Here is a 21,514-nt window from a genome sequence, read left to right as displayed (position 1 = left end):
TTTGGTTATTTCATAACTTCTGATCCATCCCTGAACCCCTCACCTTCTGCTGTAACACCCCTGTTTTTCACCAGAACAGCCCCGTAGGGAAAGAATAGGACGAAGGGGCCCCATGAATGAAGTGCCGGACTAGGTACCCCATTGAATGCCTAGTGTTAAGGGTTAAGGCATGACTAGGCAAAATTTTACCACTTAAGGTGTTAAGACTTTGAGGCACGTGCAAGACCGGAAGGGAGGGGGTAATTGCCCTCCCTGAAGGGTATATAGTAAGGGGGGGCTCTGGTGGTGTTTCTGCTGAACCGGCTGCTGGGGGTTCGCAGACAGAGGTTGATCCTGTCCGGTTGGCGGATGCTGCCCGGGGGGAGATTTATGTGTGTTTTGAGGCTCCATTGGGTACTCATTTGAAACAGGAAGTGAGGGAAAAGATTTGGAAGGGGGGATATGTCGAAATATTTTCCCTTCTTCCCCTTGAAAAATTTAATCTGGATCGGCCGTTTAAGAACGAGGCCACTAAAAAAGAGGATGAGGAGACGCGGCGATACCGGTTGATTCCTCGCACTTTTACCAATTGGCTGCAGGCTTTTGCTATTCTGGCCAGTGTGATTGGTCAAAAGGCGCCTGAGCATTGCTCTGGTTTGTTCTGCTACCTTGACTCTATTGGGGAGGCGTACCGGGTGTATGGTGGGCAGTCTTGGTTGCGTTATGATGAGCAATTTCGGCAGCGCATGGCCGTGCGTCCTGGGGTTCGTTGAGACCATAAAGATATTGCATTGTGGCTGCGTGTTATGACACCTGGTCGGTCTGTCTCGCAGCCTTTTCAGGCAGGAGCCGGCGCTTCCGGTGCGGGAGTGTCGGCCAATCAGCAAAAGGGATAATGCTGGAAGTTTAATGAGGGGCAGTGCAAGTGGGACACGCTGTGTCGTTTTAAACATGAATGCTCCGGCTGCAATGGTTCCCACCCTCTTACCAAGTGCCTTAAGCGGCAGAAGGGGGATAAGTCCGGTGCTGGAAAAAGGGGTGACTCCGGTGCTGCTGGAGATGATGCAGCCGTGGCTGACTAAATATTCTGATAGGGATGCTGCCCGTTTGCTGGAGGAGGGTTTTCGGGATGGGTTCTGCTTTCCTTCCAGAGTTGAGGGGGTTGTTGGTCGGTTCTGTAATTTGAAGTCTGCATTGGCCAATCCGGCCGGTGTTACTGAGAAATTGCAGAAGGAAGTGGGGTTGGGGAGGATGGCGGGTCCTTTTCCTTCTTCACGAATTCCTGATATGCGGGTGTCTCCACTTGGGCTTGTTCCTAAGAAAGAGCCAGGAAAATTTCGGTTGATCCACCATTTGTTGTATCCGAAGGGGCAGTCGGTTAATGATGGTATCGACCCGGCACTGTGTTCGGTCTCGTACGCTTCCTTTGACAGGGTGGCTCATTGAGTAAGGGTGTCTGGCAAAGGGGCGTGGTTGGCGAAAGTGGATGTTGAGGCTGCCTTTCGTCTTCTTCCTGTACATCCTGACAGTTTCTCTTTGTTGGGGTGTTTTTGGGATGGTGGTTTTTATGTGGACAGATGTCTTCCTATGGGCTGCTCTATTTCCTGCGCTTATTTCGAGACGTTTAACACGTTCCTTGAGTTGGTGGTTAAGGAGGTTTCGGGTCTGCCTTCCATTATCCACTATTTGGACGATTTTTTATGTGTTGGTCCGGCAGGTTCATCCCGGTGTGCTGTTTTGTTGGCTACGGTTCAATAGGTGGCTCGGCTCTTTGGTGTCTCGTTGACACCTGATAAAACCGAGGGGCCGTGCTGTTCATTGAGTTTCTTGGGTATCGAAATTGATTCTGTTGATATGTCTTACCGGCTTCCCGAGGCAAAAGTAGTGGAGCTTCATTTTCTGGTTGCGAGTTTTCGGCGGCTGCGCAAGGTTTCTTTACGGCAATTGCAGTCTTTGTTGGGTAAATTGAATTTTGCCTCTAGGATTAACAAAAAAATTTGACTTTTTTGGAGTTGTTCCCCATTTTGGTCGCGGTGGAGATTTGGGGCGAGCGGCTGGCTAATCGCCATGTTCGTTTTTGGTGTGATAATCTTGCGGTGGTGCAGGCACTTACTAGTCTTACCTCTTCTTCGGTTCCGGTGCTGCGTTTGTTGCGGAGATTGGCGTTGCGTTGTTTATAGCTTAATGTGTGTCTCAGGGCTTCTCATGTTCCGGGTGTTGATAATTGTATTGCGGATTCCCTTTCTCGTTTACAGTGGGAGCGGTTCTTCACTCTGGCGCCTGGGGCGGACAAAGTGGGCGCGGAATTTCCGCTGTGGATGTGGAGTCTGGGTGATCCGGAGAAGAGTTCCTTTTGCAGCGTTCGCTGGTCCCTGCTACGCGTCAGTTTTACGACAATGTTTGGCATGAATGGTCTGTGTTTTGGGAGGAGGCAGCCGTTTTGGAACGGGGTCTCGGTAGGGCTGAGGGTCTTCTTTGGCTAGTGGGCTATTGGTTTAGTAGGGGGGTTTCCGTGGCTGGGTTAGATCGCCGGATGGCGGCATTGGCCTTTCATTTTAAAGCGGGAGGGGAGCCGGATTTCACTAAGCATTTTATGGTACGGCAGGCTCTCCGGAGTTATCGGAGGGGTGCAGTATGACGGGATACGAGGCGTCCGGTTTCTTATCCTTTGCTTCTGGATTTGGTGGCGTTTTTGGAGGGGGCATATGTGTCCAGGGAGGAGTTCCTGTTGTTTCGTCTGGCCTTTACATTGGCTTTCTTTGGTGAGTTCCGGATTGGGGAATTAGTGAGCCCTAGCAAGGACGTCCCTGGGGGTATCCAGTTCGAGGACGTTTTGGTTGTTAGTGGGGGTGTCCGGTTGGCAATTCGTAGGTCCAAGACGGATCAGGAGGGTAGGGGCCGTTTTATAGTCTTACAGGATCTTCCTGGTTCTCCTGTTTGCCCTCATGGCTGTTTGGTGGTGTATCTTGCTGTTCGTCCTAGGGCTGGGGGTCCTTTGCTGTTACATGTGGACGGGACTCCTTTGTCTCGTTTCCAGTTTATTGCCTTGTTCAGGCGGGCTCTTGTGGGTCTTGGTTTATCAGTTGGCGGTTATGGGTCCCATTCCTTTCGGATTGGGGCTGCCACGGAGGCTGCCCGGTGGGGGTTGCGTCAGGAGGTGATCATGAGGATGGGTAGATGGGAGTCTGGAGTCGGCTCGGTTTTCGTGGTCTGTGTTGGGTTTGTGTCTCCCGGGAGGTGTCTCGCCACGTTCAGGTCCATGGAGTGCCTCGGATCCTGCTCCTGCATGTCGGTGGGAATGATTTGCGTTCTGTTCCTATTAGGGTTTTGATTGCAGATATTAAGGCGGACTTTCTTCAGCTTTGGGCTGCTTATCCGGAGACTGTATTTGTCTGGTCGGAGATTGTACGCCGTTTGCGTTGGCGTGGGGCCAACTCGTTGGCCGGTATTGAGCGGGCTCGGAAGCAGGTTAATAGGTCGGTTTCCCGTTTTGTGGCCTTTCGTGGCGGGGTTGTAATTAAGCATAGGGACCTGGAGGGTGATGTGGCTGGGTTGTTTCGGGATGATGGGGTTCATTTGACAGATATTGCTTTGGATATCTGGTTGCTTGACTTTAGGTCAGGTTTGGAACGGGCCGCGGCTGTGTTGGGGAAGGGGTTTGTGTTCACCGGCTTTGGCCGGGGGCTCAGGTTTTTAAGCTGGTACGGTGCAGGAGTTAACCATCTAGGTATGGTTACTTGTGGTGCACAGAGGTGTAAGTGCAGGACACTCCAGGGGCATCTGCCCCTGTGAATCGTATGGTCGTGTGACTGCCGCGCTGGGGGACGCCGGCAGTTCCAGCAGGGATACAGGTGGATACGCCCATACCAGCAGCACTTCGTGGTTATGATTGGTTATCATTGTTGTTATTTTGATGGTAAAATGTTTATATACTGGGTCAAAATATGTTTGGCTAATAAATGGTTATAAAATTATTAGAGCTGAAACAACGAATCGATAAAATCGATAATAATCGATAACGGAAATCATCGATAACGATTTCCGTTATCGATTAATCGAGTGATCAATTCGTTGTTGGAGCACTCGGCTCCTTTTACTTACCTCCGCGAGCGTTCCCCGCTTCTGCTACACGCTCTGCAGTCTCCGCCTTCTTTTAGCTACGTGACGGATGTGACGCGTTCCGGAGGTAAGTATTCTTCATGTCTATGTGCACGGATCGCACAGAGCGAATCGCTCTGTGCGAATGGAGCCACTCGCACAGAGCGGTTCGCTCTGTGCGAGTGGCTCCACTCGCACAGAGCGGTTCGCTCTGTGCGAGTGGCTCCATTCGCACAGAGCGGTTCGCTCTGTGCGAGTGGCTCCACTCGCACAGAGCGGTTCGCTCTGTGCGAGTGGCTCCATTCGCACAGAGCGGTTCGCTCTGTGCGAGTGGCTCCATTCGCACAGAGCGGTTCGCTCTGTGCGAGTGGCTCCATTCGCACAGAGCGGTTCGCTCTGTGCGAGTGGCTCCATTCGCACAGAGCGGTTCGCTCTGTGCGAGTGGCTCCATTCGCACAGAGCGGTTCGTGAGTGTGGGTGCAGGGCAGAGTGGGGGTGGGGGTGCAGGGCAGAGTGGGGGTGGGGGTGCAGGGCAGAGTGGGGGTGGGGGGTGCAGGGCAGGAGACTGGGTGCAGGGCAGAGTGGGGGTGGGGATGCAGGGTGTGAGTGTGGGTGCAGAGCAGAGTGGGAGACTGGGTGCAGGGCAGAGTGGGGGTGGGGATGCAGGGCAGGGTGTGAGTGTGGGTGCAGGGCAGAGTGGGTGCAGGGCAGAGTGTGAGTGTGGGGGCAGGGCAGAATGTGGGGGCAGGGCTGGGTGCAGGGCAGAGTTAGAGACTGGGTGCAGGGGCACAGTGCAAAGTGCTGGGTGCAAAGTGCCAGTGCTGGGTGCAAAGTGCCAGGGCTGGGTGCAAAGTGCTGGGTGCAAAGTGCCAGGGCTGGGTGCAAAGTGCAAAGTGCTGGTGCAAAGTGCTGAATGCTGGGTGCAAAGTGCTGGATGCAAAGTGCCAGGGCTGGGGCAAAGTGCTGGGTGCAAAGTGCTGGGTGCAAAGTGCCAGGGCTGGGTGCAAAGTGCTGGGTGCAAAGTGCTGGGTGCAAAGTGCAAAGTGCTGGGGCAAAGTTTCTTGAACAGTAATAGTCCACCTCTTTTCAGAATGTTTGGGGTTATTTTGTTTCATAAATATTGTGTTTGGGTTCTTGTACTTTGAAAATATTGTTTTTTATTACATCATAACAAAATAAGAATGTTAATGTAAATTTTAAGTTGTTTTTTAACATCCAGTTCATTAAATTCTTTTAAATAAACGAAAAATTTGCATATTGTTTTTTTTTATCCGATTAATCGATTAATCGAAAAAATAATTGGCCGATTAATCGATTATTAAAATAATCGTTAGTTGCAGCCCTAAAAATTATCAATGTAAACATCTAATAAAGGTTGAGTGTCTCGGTGCTGTGTTATATGCGGTCCGCACCACAGACAAAATAAAATCCATAGTTGACGATTAATAAAGTTTTGAAATAAAGAATTGTCTCTTGTCTTATTTAGAAGGGGGGGGGCGAAACTGGACGCTACTTCATTCAAGAACAGCCCCGTAGGGAAAGAATAGGACGAAGGGGCCCCATGAATGAAGTGCTGGACGAGGTACCCCGTGTTAAGGGTTAAGGCATGACTAGGCAAAATTTTAGCACTTAAGGTGTTAAGACTTTGAGGCACGTGCAAGACCAAAAGGGAGGGGGTAATTGCCCTCCCTGAGGGCTATATATTAAGGGGGGTTTATTCTATAGGGTCAGCATTTAAAAAAATATTTTCCCGTCCGTCCCTCCCTTGTCTTATTTAGAAGGGGGGGCCGAAACTGGACGCTACTTCATTCATGGTTTGGTTATTTCATAACTTCTGATCCACCCCTGACCCCCTCATCTTCTGCTTTAACACCCCTGTTTTTCACCTGGTATGGTTATTTCATAACTTCTAATCCACCCCTGAACCCCTCATCTTCTGCTGTAACACCCCTGTTTTTCACCTATTATGGTTATTTCATAACTTCTGATCCACCCCTGAACCCCTCATCTTCTGCTGTAACACCCCTGTTTTTCACCTGGTATGTATTTTTCCTGCCTGTCTCCATACCCTGCTGCTATCAAAGGGTTAATATCGGTGCCCTCTAGTCTAGCCTAATTGTAATTGTTAGCCAAGGTGTGAGCCATCTGCCTCCTGTATGCAATCATCGTGTCTGACCATTTGTGAGGCAGCCCTATATAGCTCTAGACCCCACTTGGAAATGTAGCTGCTGTGGCCTTTTCCCAAGCAGACTCTTCATAAGTGGACAGATAAGAGTTACACTGGAGTTAAACGGGAGGGAAACGACAAACGACATACCAAGGACAGTGCAAAGCAGGTAACCCACATAGGCACTTGCTTGCTGCACTCCTTCCCTACTATGAACCCATACATGTTTCTATGTCCTCTACCAAAAATTAGCACAATCGCTGCAGCCTCCACGCCCCTTGACAAACCCTCTACAGTCCACATAACTCCATCCCATCTATCACCCCACCCTAGCTCATTGTAAAGGGCTTGCATTTTCTAAGTGACTTGCTTTCTGTAAGTGACCAGTTTGTGCACCACAGCAGTTTGTGCAACACAAGAGTGTAAGAGAAAGGAGGGTAAGTGACATAAAGCAATTGTTTAAATTCTGTAAGTGCTCACGTCCCTTCATAAAGTATGAGCAAGCTTGGAGATTTCACTCAGTGCACATCATGCCATATGTATACATGCTTAGAACAGCAGTTCCTGGGTCCATATCGCTGTGGTAAGTGTGATCAATTGGTCTCTCTGGAAGCTGAGGTTGGTGCACTGAAGAGGCACATTGAAACACTGAGAGAGATTGACAATCTTGAGAGGAGTCTCTTGCTCACTGAGCAAAGTTTAGATGGGGCCCCTAGCAATGAGGGAGGAGATCAGTCAGAAGGGAGTCAGGCACATAGCTGGGTGACAGTAAGACGTGGTTGCTGTGGGGAAGGGAAGAGGGAAGCCAGCCCAGAGTTTCTCCATCCCAACAAATTTGCCCTTTTAAGTGAGCACGTTGGGGAGGCAGACTCAGAGGTAGGCTTTCCGGAAAAAGCTGTTCTCTCTAACAGCCGGGAGAGCAGCTCATCCGATGTGCAGGGGATCTGAAAGGAAGGAAAGCCCAGGCAGGTTGTGGTGGTAGGGGATTCAATAATTAGGAAAACAGACAGGGTAATCTGTAGTTCTGATCGCAGCAACCAAATGGCTTGCTGTCTCCTGGTGCCCGGGTTCGGCATGTTGCAGACAGAGTGGATAGATTATTGGGAGGGGCTGGTGAGGATCCAGCTGTCTTGGTGCACATTGGCACCAATGACATAGTAAGAGGAAGATGGAGTGTCCTAAAAGGTAATTTTAGGGATTTAGGTAGTAAGATTAAGAAAAGGACCTCCAAGGTAGTATTCTCAGAGATACTACCTGTGCCATGCACTACACCAAAAAGGCAGTGGGAGATTAGGCAGCTAAATGCATGGCTGAAGTCTTGGTGTAAGAAGGAAGGCTTTGGGTTTTTAGAGCACTGGGCTGATTTTGCTTTGGGATACAATCTCTATAGTCGTGATGGATTGCACTTAAATGCAAGAGGGTCCAATGTGCTTGGGGAGAGAATGGCTAGACGGTTGGAGGAGATTTTAAACTAGGAATGAGGGGGGGGGATAAATATCGGGCTAGACAGTATAGAAAGGGAAGGCGATTTACTTAGTAACCAGGTGGGTGGATCTGGGGGTTTGGTCTATACAGATAATAGGGAGAAGCATATATTTTGTCCCCCAAAGCAAGGACAGAAAGTGATTGCAGCATCAGTGTTAAATGACAAGCTAAAGGTCATGTCTACAAATGCTCGCAGTTTAGGGAATAAGATCCATAAACTTGTAACAGTTGTGGCAACTGAGAATGTTGATATAGTGGCTGTTACTGAGACATGGTATAATGAGAAAAATGACTGGGACATATCAATACCGGGGTACTCTTTATATAGAAGAGACAGAAAGGGCAAGAAAGGGGGAGGGGTGGCCCTATAAGTGAAAAATAACATAAAATCTAACTTAATACAAGTTGGTGAGGAGAACACAGAGTCGGTTTGGGTTACAGTACAATTTGGCAAAAGTAAAGTAACTCGCATAGGTGTGATTTATAGACCCCCAGGACAAGTAGAAGAACTAGATAATTTACTAGTGGAGGAAATAGCTAAAATGACAGTGAAGGGGGATGTTATAATCATGGGTGACTTTAATCTCCCTGATGTGAACTGGAAAACGAAAGTAGCTGGTTGTACTCGGAGTGTGGATATTCTAAACTCCTTACAGGGATTATCTTTAAAACAGGTAGTTGAGGAACCAACTCGTAAGGAGGCCATATTGGATTTAGTGTTCACAAATGGAGATTTGTTAACAGATATTTCTGTAGGTGAAAGTTTGGGATTTAGTGATCATCAGTCTGTGTGGTTTAATATACGAACAGAAAATTGTATTAGGCTGGTCAGTAAGAGTAAAAAATTAAAGAAACCGCTGTGGTACTCTGCAGAAGTGGCCAAAATCGTAAAAGACAAGAAGTTAGCCTTTAGTAGATACAAAAATACCCAACGTGAGGAAGACAGACAGATCTATAAAATTAGGCAGAAAGAGGCAAAGAAAGTTATAAGAGCTGCCAAATCACATGCAGAAGAGCGAATTGCCCTCTCTGTAAAAAATGGAGATAAAACATTTTTTAGATATATAAATGAGAAAAGGAAAGTTAAACAAGGATTAGTTAGACTAAAAACAAAAGGAATATATGTACAAGAGGATAAAGGTTTAGCTGACTGCCTCAGTGATTATTTCTGTTCAGTTTTTACAGATGAAAACGAGGGAATGGGAGCTCAGTTGGGGAAAAAAGACTGAATCATTTGCAATATGTGAGTTTATCGAGGCGGAGGTTCTACTTCAGTTGTCCAAGGTAAAGACAAATAAGTCGATGGGGCCTGATGGGATACACCCCAAGTTATTAAAAGAGCTTGGGGGTGTACTAGCAAAACCGTTAACTGATATATTTAACTAATCATTGATAACGGGAGTTGTCCCTGGGGATTGGAAAGTAGCGAATGTTGTGCCCATTCACAAAAAAGGCAGTAGGGAGGAGTCGGGGAACTACAGGCCAGTTAGTCTTACATCTGTAGTGGGGAAATTAATGGAAACTATGTTAAAGGAAATGATTGTTGAACATCTGAAGTCACAGGGGTTTCAAGATCAAAAACAACATGGGTTTTCCTCAGGAAGATCATGCCAAACAAATGTTTTGTTTTTTTTTTCTTTTTTTTTTTCTTTTTTTTATTTTATTTTATAAACATAAAATGCAGAATGGTACATAACAATTTGAAATCTAATCATCTTAGCAGCTTAATATCAAAAATATTATACATATGAAAAATAGGCATTATCTCTTCTGCATATAGTGGACAACAAAAATATTACATCACATGGACATACAAAACTTACAGTTGATTCTTTCTGTCTTTACTAAGTTTAATAGAAAAGCTCAAAGTGCGATTTTTAGGGAGTTATCTGAATAGGTAATTTTCATTTTATGGATCTAGTTTGCCATCAGTCACTAGGTCTATCCATTCCTCCCAAGACTTATACCTTTCAGGATTCCAAAGAGATTGAACTAGTATTCCTTTTTCCATACGGCATTGATATAATAACTGAGATTTTATTTTGGTCCACAAAATTGGGGCCGAAGATCTCCAATTTCTGGCGATCTCTATTTTAGTTGCCGTTAATAAATGGAGAAGGAATGTTGTATTTTTTTTCTCATTATTTGGCAGATTTAAATGGAGTAACGCTCTTTCGGGCGTTAATTTCCAATGTTTCCCGAAAACATGGGCTAATTTGTATGAAATCTGTTGCCAAAGTTTTAGAATTGGGTTACAATTCCACCAAATGTGAACCATATCTCCCCTATCTGCACCACAACGCCAACAATTTGGGAGATTAGTAGGGAACATTTTTGCTAAGGCAAAAGGAACCAAATACCACCTGTTCATAATTTTAAATTGTAACTCGTTTAAATTTAAACAATGTATATTTTTATAAGTGGTATTTAACGCTTTGTTCCAATCTTCAATTTTAATTTTAATATCTAAATCTCTCTCCCATTTTGCTAGTGCTGGAGGAATACATTCTTTTTTACATAGCCTAATCAGGTTTAGGGCTTTTGTCAGTTGTTTCCTGCTATCCTCTCCTTCTACTACTTGTTTAAACAAGTTATATACTGTTAAATTCATATTTTGAGGTAAGGAGTCTAAAAGATAGCTCTTAACCCTTAAATACCTGAAACAGTCCTCTATTGGGAGATTAAATTCTTGTTGAAGTTGATTAAAGGTCTTAAGTGTATCTCCCTGCATTAGATCTCTTATTAATATTATGCCCTTTTGTTTCCAACTGGATAGCTTTAAATTTTCATTCGTGTGTTCTATAATAGATAGTGGGAGACTAGTTATTATCAAGTTTGCAAGTCCAAGTTTGGCTTTAACCCAATGCCAATTTCTTACAAGATGTTGAAGAGCTAGGCTAGTTCCTGATTCGGTATATTCAATAGCTTTCATAGAGGAGATCCAGAATAAAGACTGTAATTCTTTATGAGGGTATTTCTTTGGAAATTCTTCTCTATACCATAATTCCTGTTGCGCATTATTATTTTGTGTCTGCATCGCATGTGTAAGCAAGGCCGCTAGAGCATATTCTCTCACAAGGGGGAGTCCTAAGCCACCATTATTCTTCTTTTTTGCCATTATTTGCTGTTTTAACCTAGGTTTTTTTGATCCCCATATGAACTTGTTAATATGTTGCTGAATTAAGTCTAACCAGCTTGCAGGAACCATATGCGGGATCATCCTGAATATATATAAGAATTTAGGCAAAATATATGAGTTAGTTACATTTAGTCTGCCCCACCAAGAAATAAAAAGTCCTCGCCAATTTTTAAAGGAAAAGTTCATGTCTTTAATTAAAGGGAGGAGATTAATCTCCATCCAAAGTTTTGGCGTTTTATTAATTTTTATTCCTAAGTAGGTTAGGGAGTCTTCGGCCCATTTAAAACCCAATGATTCAATTTGTTGTTTTTGAGTACTGTCAAGGTTATAGGCAAGGGCAATCGATTTATCGATGTTTAGCTTGTAATTAGATACATAGCTGTACTGGTCTATCCAATTCATAATATGATTAACTGATGTTATTGGGTCTTTAACCGTCAATAATATGTCATCTGCATATAATTTTATTTTTTGTGTACCCTCTTTTCCACATCCCTTGATGCTTTGGTCTGCTCTAATATCCCTTGCGAGTGGCTCCAAGGATAAAACATAAAGGAGTGGGGAAAGAGGGCAACCCTGGCGTGTGCCATTAGTGAAGGGAAACCATGACGATTTAATACCCGGACCAACCACTTTACCCATAGGCTTATTATACAAAGCCATAATTGCCTGGTGAATTCTTCCATGAAACCCAAAGGCCTTGAGTGTTTCAGCCATAAACCTCCAGCTGACCCTGTCGAAGGCTTTCTCAGCATCTAGCGACAGGGTCAGTTGGGGTATGGTTGTTATCGGGTTCTTTTCGAAAATACCCGCTAAGGTTCTCACATGACTAACCGCTGACCGTCCCTTGATGAAACCAACTTGATCCACATGTATTAATTGTGGGAGGACTACACTCAATCTTTTCGCAAGTATTCCAGCATAAATCTTAGCGTCTAGATTGAGAAGTGATATGGGCCTATAGCTAGTTAGTTCTTCTGGGTTCTTATTTGTTTTTAAAATTGGAATTATATTTCCTCGAAGCAGTTCTTCTGGTAAAGCTCCTTTTTCTATACATTCATTAAAAACTCTTACTAAATAGGGCGAAATTTCCTCTATAAAGGTATTATAAAAACTGGCATCAAAGCCATCTGGCCCTGGAGATTTATTTTGTTTTAACCCTCTTATTTCATTCTGGATCTCCTCTAGAGCGATATTATTATTTAGGCTAACTAAAGATTCTTTAGAAAGTTTAGGGAAAGATCTATTTAAGAAATAGTCCTGTAAATCTGACTCTACTGTATTATCTGGTAAGTTATATAAAGTCCTAAAGGAATTATTAAATACTTGGCCTATTTCATCTGGGGCCATATAGGTCTTACCATTATGTATTATTTTAGAGATGTTTTTCTTTTCTCTCTTTTTCTTTACCTGATTCGTTAACATTTTATCAGCTTTATTTCCTTTATAATATCTTTTGGACTTTAATGCCATTAGGGCTTTATTAGTCTGTTCAATAAGCTTAATGTTTATCTTCATTCTTAAGACCTCAATTTTCTCTGTGTTGCTTTTAGATGGAGTCTGTTTATTAATTTTATTTAACTGAAATAAGGAAATGTACAAATCAGAAAGATTATCTTGTGCTTTTCTTTTAGTCTCTGCACCTAATTTAATAAAATGCCCCCTTATCACTGCTTTATAGGTGCACCAAAGATTTGATGCGGACATTCCTTGCACATCATTTTCTACAAAAAAAAGTTGTGTTAATCTTTTTATATGATTAATATCTACCAATTTCTTTATCAAATTATGATTTAGTCTCCAGTCATTACTTAATTTCTCTCCTCCTTGTTCTATATCCATGGTAATGAGATTATGATCTGACCATGTAATATCATGTATTTTAACATTTTTCACTTTGGATACTAAACTGCAATCTCCCACAATTAAATCTATTCTTGAGTATGCCAAGTGTGTCTTTGAGAAACAAGTATAATCTCTCTCTGTTGTATGAAAGATTCTCCATACGTCATAGAGAGAGTGCTTTTTTAATAATGCTTGCAATCGACGTGCTTGGGAGAGAATATTACGATCAGTAGTCAATCTTTTACATGTCATTTTGTCTAACTGAGGGTCTAAAACACAATTAAAATCCCCCATCCAAATCAACGGGCCCTGTTTTATTTTTAACGTTTTTTCCAAAAGTTTTGTTAAATAAGTTGCTGAACCATTGTTGGGTGCGTAAACATTAAGCAAAGTAAAGATCTTATTATTTATTTCAGCAATAATTATAATAAACCGACCATCTGGGTCTGTTTCTTCATATTTAAATTTTACTTCTAGGTCTTTAGAAAATAATATAGCCACTCCTCTTTTTTTTTGTAATTTCAATGAAGCTTGTAGACATACTGAAAATCTTTGGTTACATACATTAATTTTATCGATTATTCGCCAGTGAGTCTCTTGTAAAAAGCAGACATTTATCCTGTCTTTCCATAATTTATGAAGTAATAAAGCCCTTTTTTGAGGAGAATTAAGGCCTTGGGTATTAATTGTGGCAAATTTAATCAGACCCATTTAATTTTATAACTATCATCCTCTAAATCACACATCGAGTTTAGCATATATAAGGAAGACTTAGAATCGACATAAAAATAGACATTAACATACATAACAAAAAAAACATATACATGCAGGTAGGGTATCACCAGATAACTCTGCCTGCTTCCACAATCGGTCCCCATGCTATTATTGTGGAATAGTTTTGCCATCAATCAATGGCAGTGTGAAGCCCAGAGCAGATTCCCAAATGGGAGGGAAGAAAAAAAAAAAAAAAAAAAAAAAAAAGTGGTATGTTAGTGATATCTAAGCATTCGTGAGGTCTCTCTTTGTCGTTGTGATTATAAGTGATTACTGTAAGTGAATTTGATTCTGTTAATAATAAATTAACACTAAAAAAAAAAAAAAAAAAAAAAAAAAAAAAATGTGTTCTATAATTAATATGTGAAATTGTGTGGTTCCTATTAATTGGGATTTATTAAGTCTAATGTGAAGAATAGAAGTGTTTTAAATCTCATAGAGTGAGTTAATATTCTCATATGTCCTGAATGGTGATACATTATTGTGAAATTAATGTCCCTAAGATGTTCCTGTTTCGTGAAGAATAGAAGTGTTTTAAATCTCATAGAGTGAGTTAATATTCTCATATGTCCTGAATGGTGATACATTATTGTGAAATTAATGTCCCTAAGATGTTCCTGTTTCTTCCATCATTTGATCATTCAAAGCATAGTGTGTAAAAAAATGTTTATGTGCTATATTACCGTGAGTAATATCACCTAATAATTAAGTGTGTGAAGATGTTTGGTAATTGGTGCAGGAAAGAGGAAAAAAAAAAAAAAAAAAAAAAAAAATAAATTAATGGACCCCCCCACCTCAGATCTAATTTGAAGTAGTTCTTTGAATATTATGGTCTTGTAGCCAATTTCTCAAGGTCTCAGGCGTTTCAAAAGTCCATGTTTTAAACTCATAAGTCAAAATAATTTTCACCGGGAAAGTCCATCTATACCGGATGCCATTTTGTCTTAGAATTTCAGTTGATTGCGCAAATTGCCGTCTTTTCATTCGAGTATAATATGATAAGTCCGGAAAAATCTTTATTTTGTTAAATGGTTCTTGCGGTGTTACTTCTCTATATGCTCTCAAAATTTTTTCTTTTATATTTAAATCTCTGCAGTGAATAAGGACATCCCGGGGAATCTCTGAGGATAAATTGGCTGCTTTTGCTGTCCTATAGCAGCGATCCCATATAGGAGCGTGTTCTTCTTGTATTATTCCAATACTTGCTAAGTATTCTTTAAGGTATTTTTCCAAATTTTCTTTAGAGGCCGATTCTATGATCCCCCTTATTCTTAAATTCCGATTTCTTGAATGATCTTCTAAGTCTGCCAATTTTTGCTCTAATAATTGAAGTTTTATATTATTCTGTTTAATGTTATCTTGGTGATTTAAGTCCATCATAATTAAATTTTCAATTTTTTCTTCATTGGATTTTACGCGAGTAGCCACCGCTAAAAGGTCGGTTTTCAGATCTAGAATCTGTGTATGAATTTCTTGCTTTATTCTTTCAAATTGTGTATCAAGCGCTATTTTCAGATGTTCTTGAATTTGAAATGTAAGATCTACAGCTGGTGAACTAGTATGTAGTTCCTCTTCCCCCGAACTGGATCTGTTCAACAGAGGGTCTAAATCTTGTCTCTCCAATTCAGGTTTAGAGGTTTGGGGAGAGAAGAAAGACAATCTTTTATCTGATCTATCCTTCTTTTCGTCTCTCTTTTCTCTCTTTGAAGCTTTTTCAGTTGCTCTTTTTGTTGCCATTGTTATTTCTTCTTGAAAAAAAAGATCTGTTATACTTACTTACAAAACTTGTTAGTTACAAGGAGAGCAACACACTCTTGTGATCCTTAAGTATTTGTAACAATAGGACTGAGGAGTGTGTACGTATGTCCGGATAAATAGACAAAATATATGAATAGTGGTATGGCAAAAAAAAAAAAAAAAAAAAAAAAAAAAAATTTACTTATTCTGAAAGTCCGTATAATTGTGTTACTGCCATGTGGTAACTTTATCCTTGACCAAACTTAAAGTACATATAGATTTATATTAAAGTGTCTTTTTTTTTTTTTTTTTTTTCAAACTTCTTTTTATTTAAAGTTTTTTCTTTTTTATGTTTTCTTTGGTTCGTCACGATAAGGATACAGAAAGAAAGAAGGGGGGGTCATAAAAAATAAATAAAATGCAGTGTCAGATCCATGGTAAATTTCAAATGACAAACATATTCACACAGTACATGTGAAAGGGTACAGATCCAACACAATAGGAATGTCGTATAATAAATATAAGTAAGAATGTGTATAAGTTGAGGATATGTAGCAAAAAGAACGAAAAGCATGAGTAGTCCTCATCATTTGAGGAGAATGATATGATATCAAGTAGAGGTCCACAAAGAGGAGGTGAGATGGTAATGTGTGTGTCAGCCATATGGGTAGATACAGAGGTACTCGTCGTGAGGTGAATATGACATTATGTATCCATAGACGTGAACGTGTATAAATGTAGTGTGAAATGAAACAGAACATAACAAACAAGAACAAATAAACCCTCTGCTCATCCTGCGTGGTGGTAAAAAAAAAAAAAAAAAAAAAAAAAAAAAAGAAAGGGGGGGGGATTGCCCATTATTAAACACCATGTTGTGCACAGCGACAGAACCTATGCAGGTACAATTGGAGTTCTGCCTTGAAAAAGTTGGAGACTGTACCACGAGGTATGTTGAAAAGCGGATTGGATCAACAATTGTGTGTCTGTTTTCAATGTGGAAATAAATGTGCCCCAAGTGTCAAAAAATTTACTGGTGGATTTTTCTTTTGTCAGCGTGGCTTCTACCCAATCCATCCGAAATAGGTAAAACAATTTGTCTTGGAAAAGAGTGAGAGTGGGTGGTTGAGGTCGGATCCAGTGGTGAAGTATACATTTACGGGCCACAGCAGTAACAATATGTGTGAGTTTTTTAGAAGAACGGCCAGTAGGACCAGCCATACCAAACATCGCCACCTCAGGAGATAGCGGAAACGATACAATCTTGTGGTTCAAAACAAAAGTATGTACTTGGGACCAGAAAATTTGAATTAAAGGGCATTGCCAGAAGCAGTGAAAGGAGTGTGCATTTTCAGCATTGCATTTAGGACAATTAGAGGTTGGCCGCAAACCCAGTTTGTGGAGACGCTCAGGAGAGAAATATACATCATGAGTTATTTTATAAGCCATTTCCTTATACGTCGCCACTGGCAGAACAGAGGAGGCGGTAACGGTAGCTTTACATATGTCATCTCTGGTAACAGTCGGCATGTATTTTGTCCATCTGTCCAGTCCACCAATCTTGTCAGTCGAGTCACATGTAGATCGAATAAATTTGTATAAAAAACTGATGGAAGGTGTATGTCCTCTGTGTTCGTAAATGTGTCTGTCAAGAAGGTTGTGCCAGTCATGGTGGGTGAAATGAGCAGTGACCGAACCAACATAACTTTGAAGCTGCAGGTATGCAAACCAAGGAATCTGTAGGTTAGGAAATTTGTCTCGACATTGACTTAGTGTAAGAATGCGTTGGTTAGACTCATCAATGAGATGAGAAATTGATGTGAGACCCATGGCGTGCCACATGGTGAATGGAAGTGAGGAGCGGCCCTCCTGAAAGGCTGGGTTGTGAACAAGCGGTAAGTGAGAAGTGTATTGCCAATTGAGTTTGAGGAGGGTACGAAGAGATTTCCAAGCTCTAATCGTGGAGTATAATAAAGGATTTTCCCTCACATTTTCCGGTAATAAAAGGTATGGCGTGTGTAATAAGACAGATAACATATGCGGGGTGCATAATTGACTCTCAAGAGAGGTGTCTGTAAATTTGTGGGACAGGGACAACCAATCAATTGCGTGTCGTGAAAGAGCAGCTATGTTATATTGCTTAATATCCGGGAAATTAAAACCCAAGGACTGTGGTGTGCGTTTAAGTTTATATAAACCAATCCTGGGCTTCTTTCCCTTCCAGAGGAAGAGGTTAAATTGTTTATCCAAAAATTTGAGATCAGTGGGTTTGATCAAAAGGGGTAAAGATTGTATGGTGTAAAGGAGTTTAGGAAAGCTAATCATTTTAATGAGATTAATCCTACCAGTCAGTGTCAAGTGTAACGCGTGCCATAATTTCAGTTCATTCGTGACCTCCTTAATGATCCTAGTAATGTTTAATCTGTAGAGTAGACGTGGGTGTTTTGGTAAAGTGATGCCTAGATATTTAATTGAGGTCGTCGCCCAATGAAAGCCAAAACTAGGGGTATCCGGAGGCAAAACAGAAGGGCCCAAATAAAGCGCCTCCGATTTGTTGACATTAATTTTAAAACCTATCACCTCTCCCCAGGTGTGTAGTAAAGAGAGAATGTGTGGGATGGACGTTTTGGGGTCAGAGATGTATAAGAGGATGTCATCAGCAAAAGCTGTCAGTTTGTGTTCCAGTGAACCAAAAAAAATACCTCGAAAATCAGTGGATGAAATGAGAATACGAAGTAGGGGATCCAAAGCCAAATTAAAGAGGAGAGGAGAAAGAGGACATCCCTGTCTAACCCCTCGGCCCAAGCGAATAGACTCAGACGCCATCCCGTTTGTGATGATAACCGTTTCTGGACACGTGTATAAATTGCGTATAAAGTTTAAAAAGTTTTGTCCAAAGAAACGGTTTTTTAAGATCCTGTAGAGGTGAGGCCAAGCTACAGTATCAAAAGCCTTTTCTGCGTCTAAACTTAATAAGGCTCGAGGATGGCGATCAGAGTCAGAGTTGGATGTTATTACAGCTGCCAGGGCTGTACGGATACCCCTGACTGAATTACGACCTTTCACGAAACCCAATTGGTGGTGTATTAATAATTTTGGTAGGAAGGATTGCAGTCTGGAGGCAATTAATTTAGTGAGAATTTTCAAGTCTTGGTTGAGAAGTGAGATGGGTCGGTATGATTGAACATTTGTAGGGTCTTTGTGTGGTTTGGGTATCAGTATAGTAGTGGAACGTGTCAAAGACTGTAGTGGGCAATTGTTTTGAAAAATATCATTATATAATGCAGTGAGGGCTGGTACGAGGTGTTGTGAGAGGATCTTATAGTATTCAGCGGAAAAGCCGTCTGGGCCAGGAGCACGACCGTTGGGCAGAGAGTGAATGGTGTGTTTAACCTCCTCCTCTGTTATGATAGCATTTAAGTTGTCCCTTTGTTCATTGGTGAGTTTTGTCAGTTTTGCCTTCTGCAGTAATTGTATGCCTGACTCTATGTTATCTTGTGCAGGGGTATATAGGTGTGTAAAAAAAGTTGAGAATGCATGATTAATATCTTTAGGTTGAAAAACGCTATGTCCCGCATCCGTAACGATTTTATGAATAATATGTTTAGGTTTGCGGGATTTCGCCATATTGGCCAACAATTTACCAGCTCTGTTGCCCCATCGGAAAAATTTGTTTTTTGTGTAGTCTATTTGAGTTTGGGCTTTCTCTAATAACAAAGCGTCTAAAAGCTGCTTACATTCTGTGTATTTGGATTTGTGAGAGTCATCTTTATGGACAGAGTAGTCAAGAAAAGTGCGTTGCACTTCTGCAAGTAAGGAATCATACCTCTGATACCAGCGTTTACGTTGAGTTGCCTCATAAGATATGATGTTACCCCTTATTACTGCTTTAGAGGCTTCCCAGAAAAGCATATGATTATCAATGTGTTCCAAATTGTCATCTTGGTAATTTGCCCAAGATGTTTGTAACATGGTGGTAAAATCGTCTCTACAGGTATAGTGAGCAGGGAATCTCCAATGTCTATGTGACCTTTGTGTGTTGGGTAGTTGGACCGTAAGACGAATAGGTGCGTGATCCGAGACTACAATTGTATCTATGTGAGTGGTAGATATAAACGGTAAAAGCGACGATGATGTGAGAAACATGTCGATCCTAGAGAAAGAATGGTGTACTCTAGAAGCATGAGTGTATTCTTTATGTGTAGGGTGTGTGACACGCCATGGGTCCACTAGGTGTAATGAGTTGGTGAATAGGTGAATACCTTCCAAAGGGGTTAACGAATGTAAAGTCCGTCCCGTCCTGTCCAAATTGTCATCTAGAACTGTGTTGAAGTCACCGCCTATGAGGAAGTTGGAGGAGAAAGAGAGGTTAATAAGCATTTCATAAAGGTGTACATAAAATGAATGATTCGGGTAGTTAGGAGCATATAAATTTATAATATTAAACCTCTGGCGGTGTATGGTGAGATCCAAGAGTATGTATCTGCCATTGGGATCAATAATTGTATTATGGATGTCATAAGGTAAGGATTTGCTAATTAAGATTGCCACTCCCCGAGATTTAGTTTTATAAGGGGCAGAATAGCAGGCTTCGATCCAGTAATCCTTTAATGTCGATTGGGAACCTACTTTCCAATGCGTTTCCTGGAGAAACACTATATGGGGTTTGTACCTACGTAACACTGTTAGAACCTTTTTCCTTTTGACAGGGGTATTAAGTCCCGCCACGTTCCAGGATACCAATTTTAAGGGGCATTGTGTGTGAGTCTGATCAGATGGTGCAGTCATTGATATCTAGAGATGGGGGTAGAAAGAGGTCACTTAGTTGTTGAAAAGATAATGAAACAATATGCATCCCTGTGTGTCCCAGCTCACACAGGAAGTGAGGTATTGTGGGCAAACCAAAAACAGGAGAAATAAAGAAAAAGCGGGTATACCCGCACACACCACGCAGGAGCAGTACAAGAATTAAACAAAACAAATGAAACCTTAAAACAATAAGGAGTGCCATCATCGTCGGGTCTTCGGAATACCGCAGACAAGACGTGTATACGTGTGAATATGGAACGAACAGGCCAGAGTTCATGGAGAGTTGTGTGAAGCAGATGGAGTAGGCGAAGACGTCATCGCATCCAGGTGTAGCGCCGCCTCTTGGGGTGAGTCGCAGACCCAGGTCGTATCGTGGATTGTGAAGCGAAGTCTTGCCGGGTAAAGCATGGTGAATTTTATTTGACCCTCGATCAGCCGCTTGCATATTGGAGCGAATTCGCGCCGCCTGGCCGCCACCATAGCCGAGTAATCCTGGAAAATTATTATTTTGTAGGATTCAAATCGGAGATCAGGAACTTTACGGTAAGCTGTTAGTATTTTGATTTTGTCGACAAAGTTCAGCAGCTTAATAATGACAGGTCTCGGACGGCTATTGTTTGGTGGTCTCTCAGGGCCCAAACGATGGGCACGTTCAATTTGAAGGGGTAAGCCGTTGTCTAGAGTCAGCTGCAGCACTTTCGGAAGCCAGCTCTGAAGCGTCGTGAGTAGAGAGGACGGCTTGACAGATTCTGGGATACCTACAAATCTCAAATTGTTTCTTCTGCTTCTGTTTTCAAGATCATCCAATTTGTCAGTGAGTGTTTTAATCTGTTGGGCCTGAGTAGTTAGGTCAGTTTCCATTTTGGCAATGAGGTCTTCGCTGTCACTTTGGCGCTGTTCTAACGTGGTGAGTCTACTAGTGTGATCTGTTACTTCTTGCCGTATAGTGAGTAAAGTTTCTTTGAGGTCTTGGAAACGCTGGTCCAGCATTGGCATCATGACGTCAGAAACTGCTTTCACCAGTGCCAGAGCCTGAGGAGGGGAAGCGCTGTCCTCTGGATCTTCCTCAAAGAAGGCAGCCTTGGGAGAAAGAGACTGCGAGTCTTCACTTGTCGGTTGGGATGACTGTAGTTTCGTTAAACGCTTTTTTTGAGAGGATTTGCCGGGTGTTTTACCCGAAGAGTTGAGGAATTTATCCATCATTACGTGGTCGCCTTTGGCTGTCACCTCTCCTTGTCTGGTTTTCTTGAACAGTGTAGTGATTATTTGCAGAAAAGAATAGGTACTGTAATGGGTGAGGACACTTTGACACAAAAAGAGTCAGTGGAGACAATAGAATTTGCTAGGAAAGAATATTGCCAATGAAGTGTTGTAGTTGCAAGGTGAAAGTTGAAGAGCGTCATGCACGATGCGCTGTTGCTCACGGTGCTGTCAGTAAGTAAGTCAGGCTTGAAATGATAATATGTAAAAACGTGGAAAATAAA

This window comes from Spea bombifrons, chromosome 7, assembly GCF_027358695.1.
Source record: "Spea bombifrons isolate aSpeBom1 chromosome 7, aSpeBom1.2.pri, whole genome shotgun sequence".
Classification (NCBI taxonomy): Eukaryota; Metazoa; Chordata; class Amphibia; order Anura; family Pelobatidae; genus Spea; species Spea bombifrons.
The sequence above is the reverse complement of the archived record's forward strand: the minus strand, read 5'-3'. Positions refer to the sequence as shown.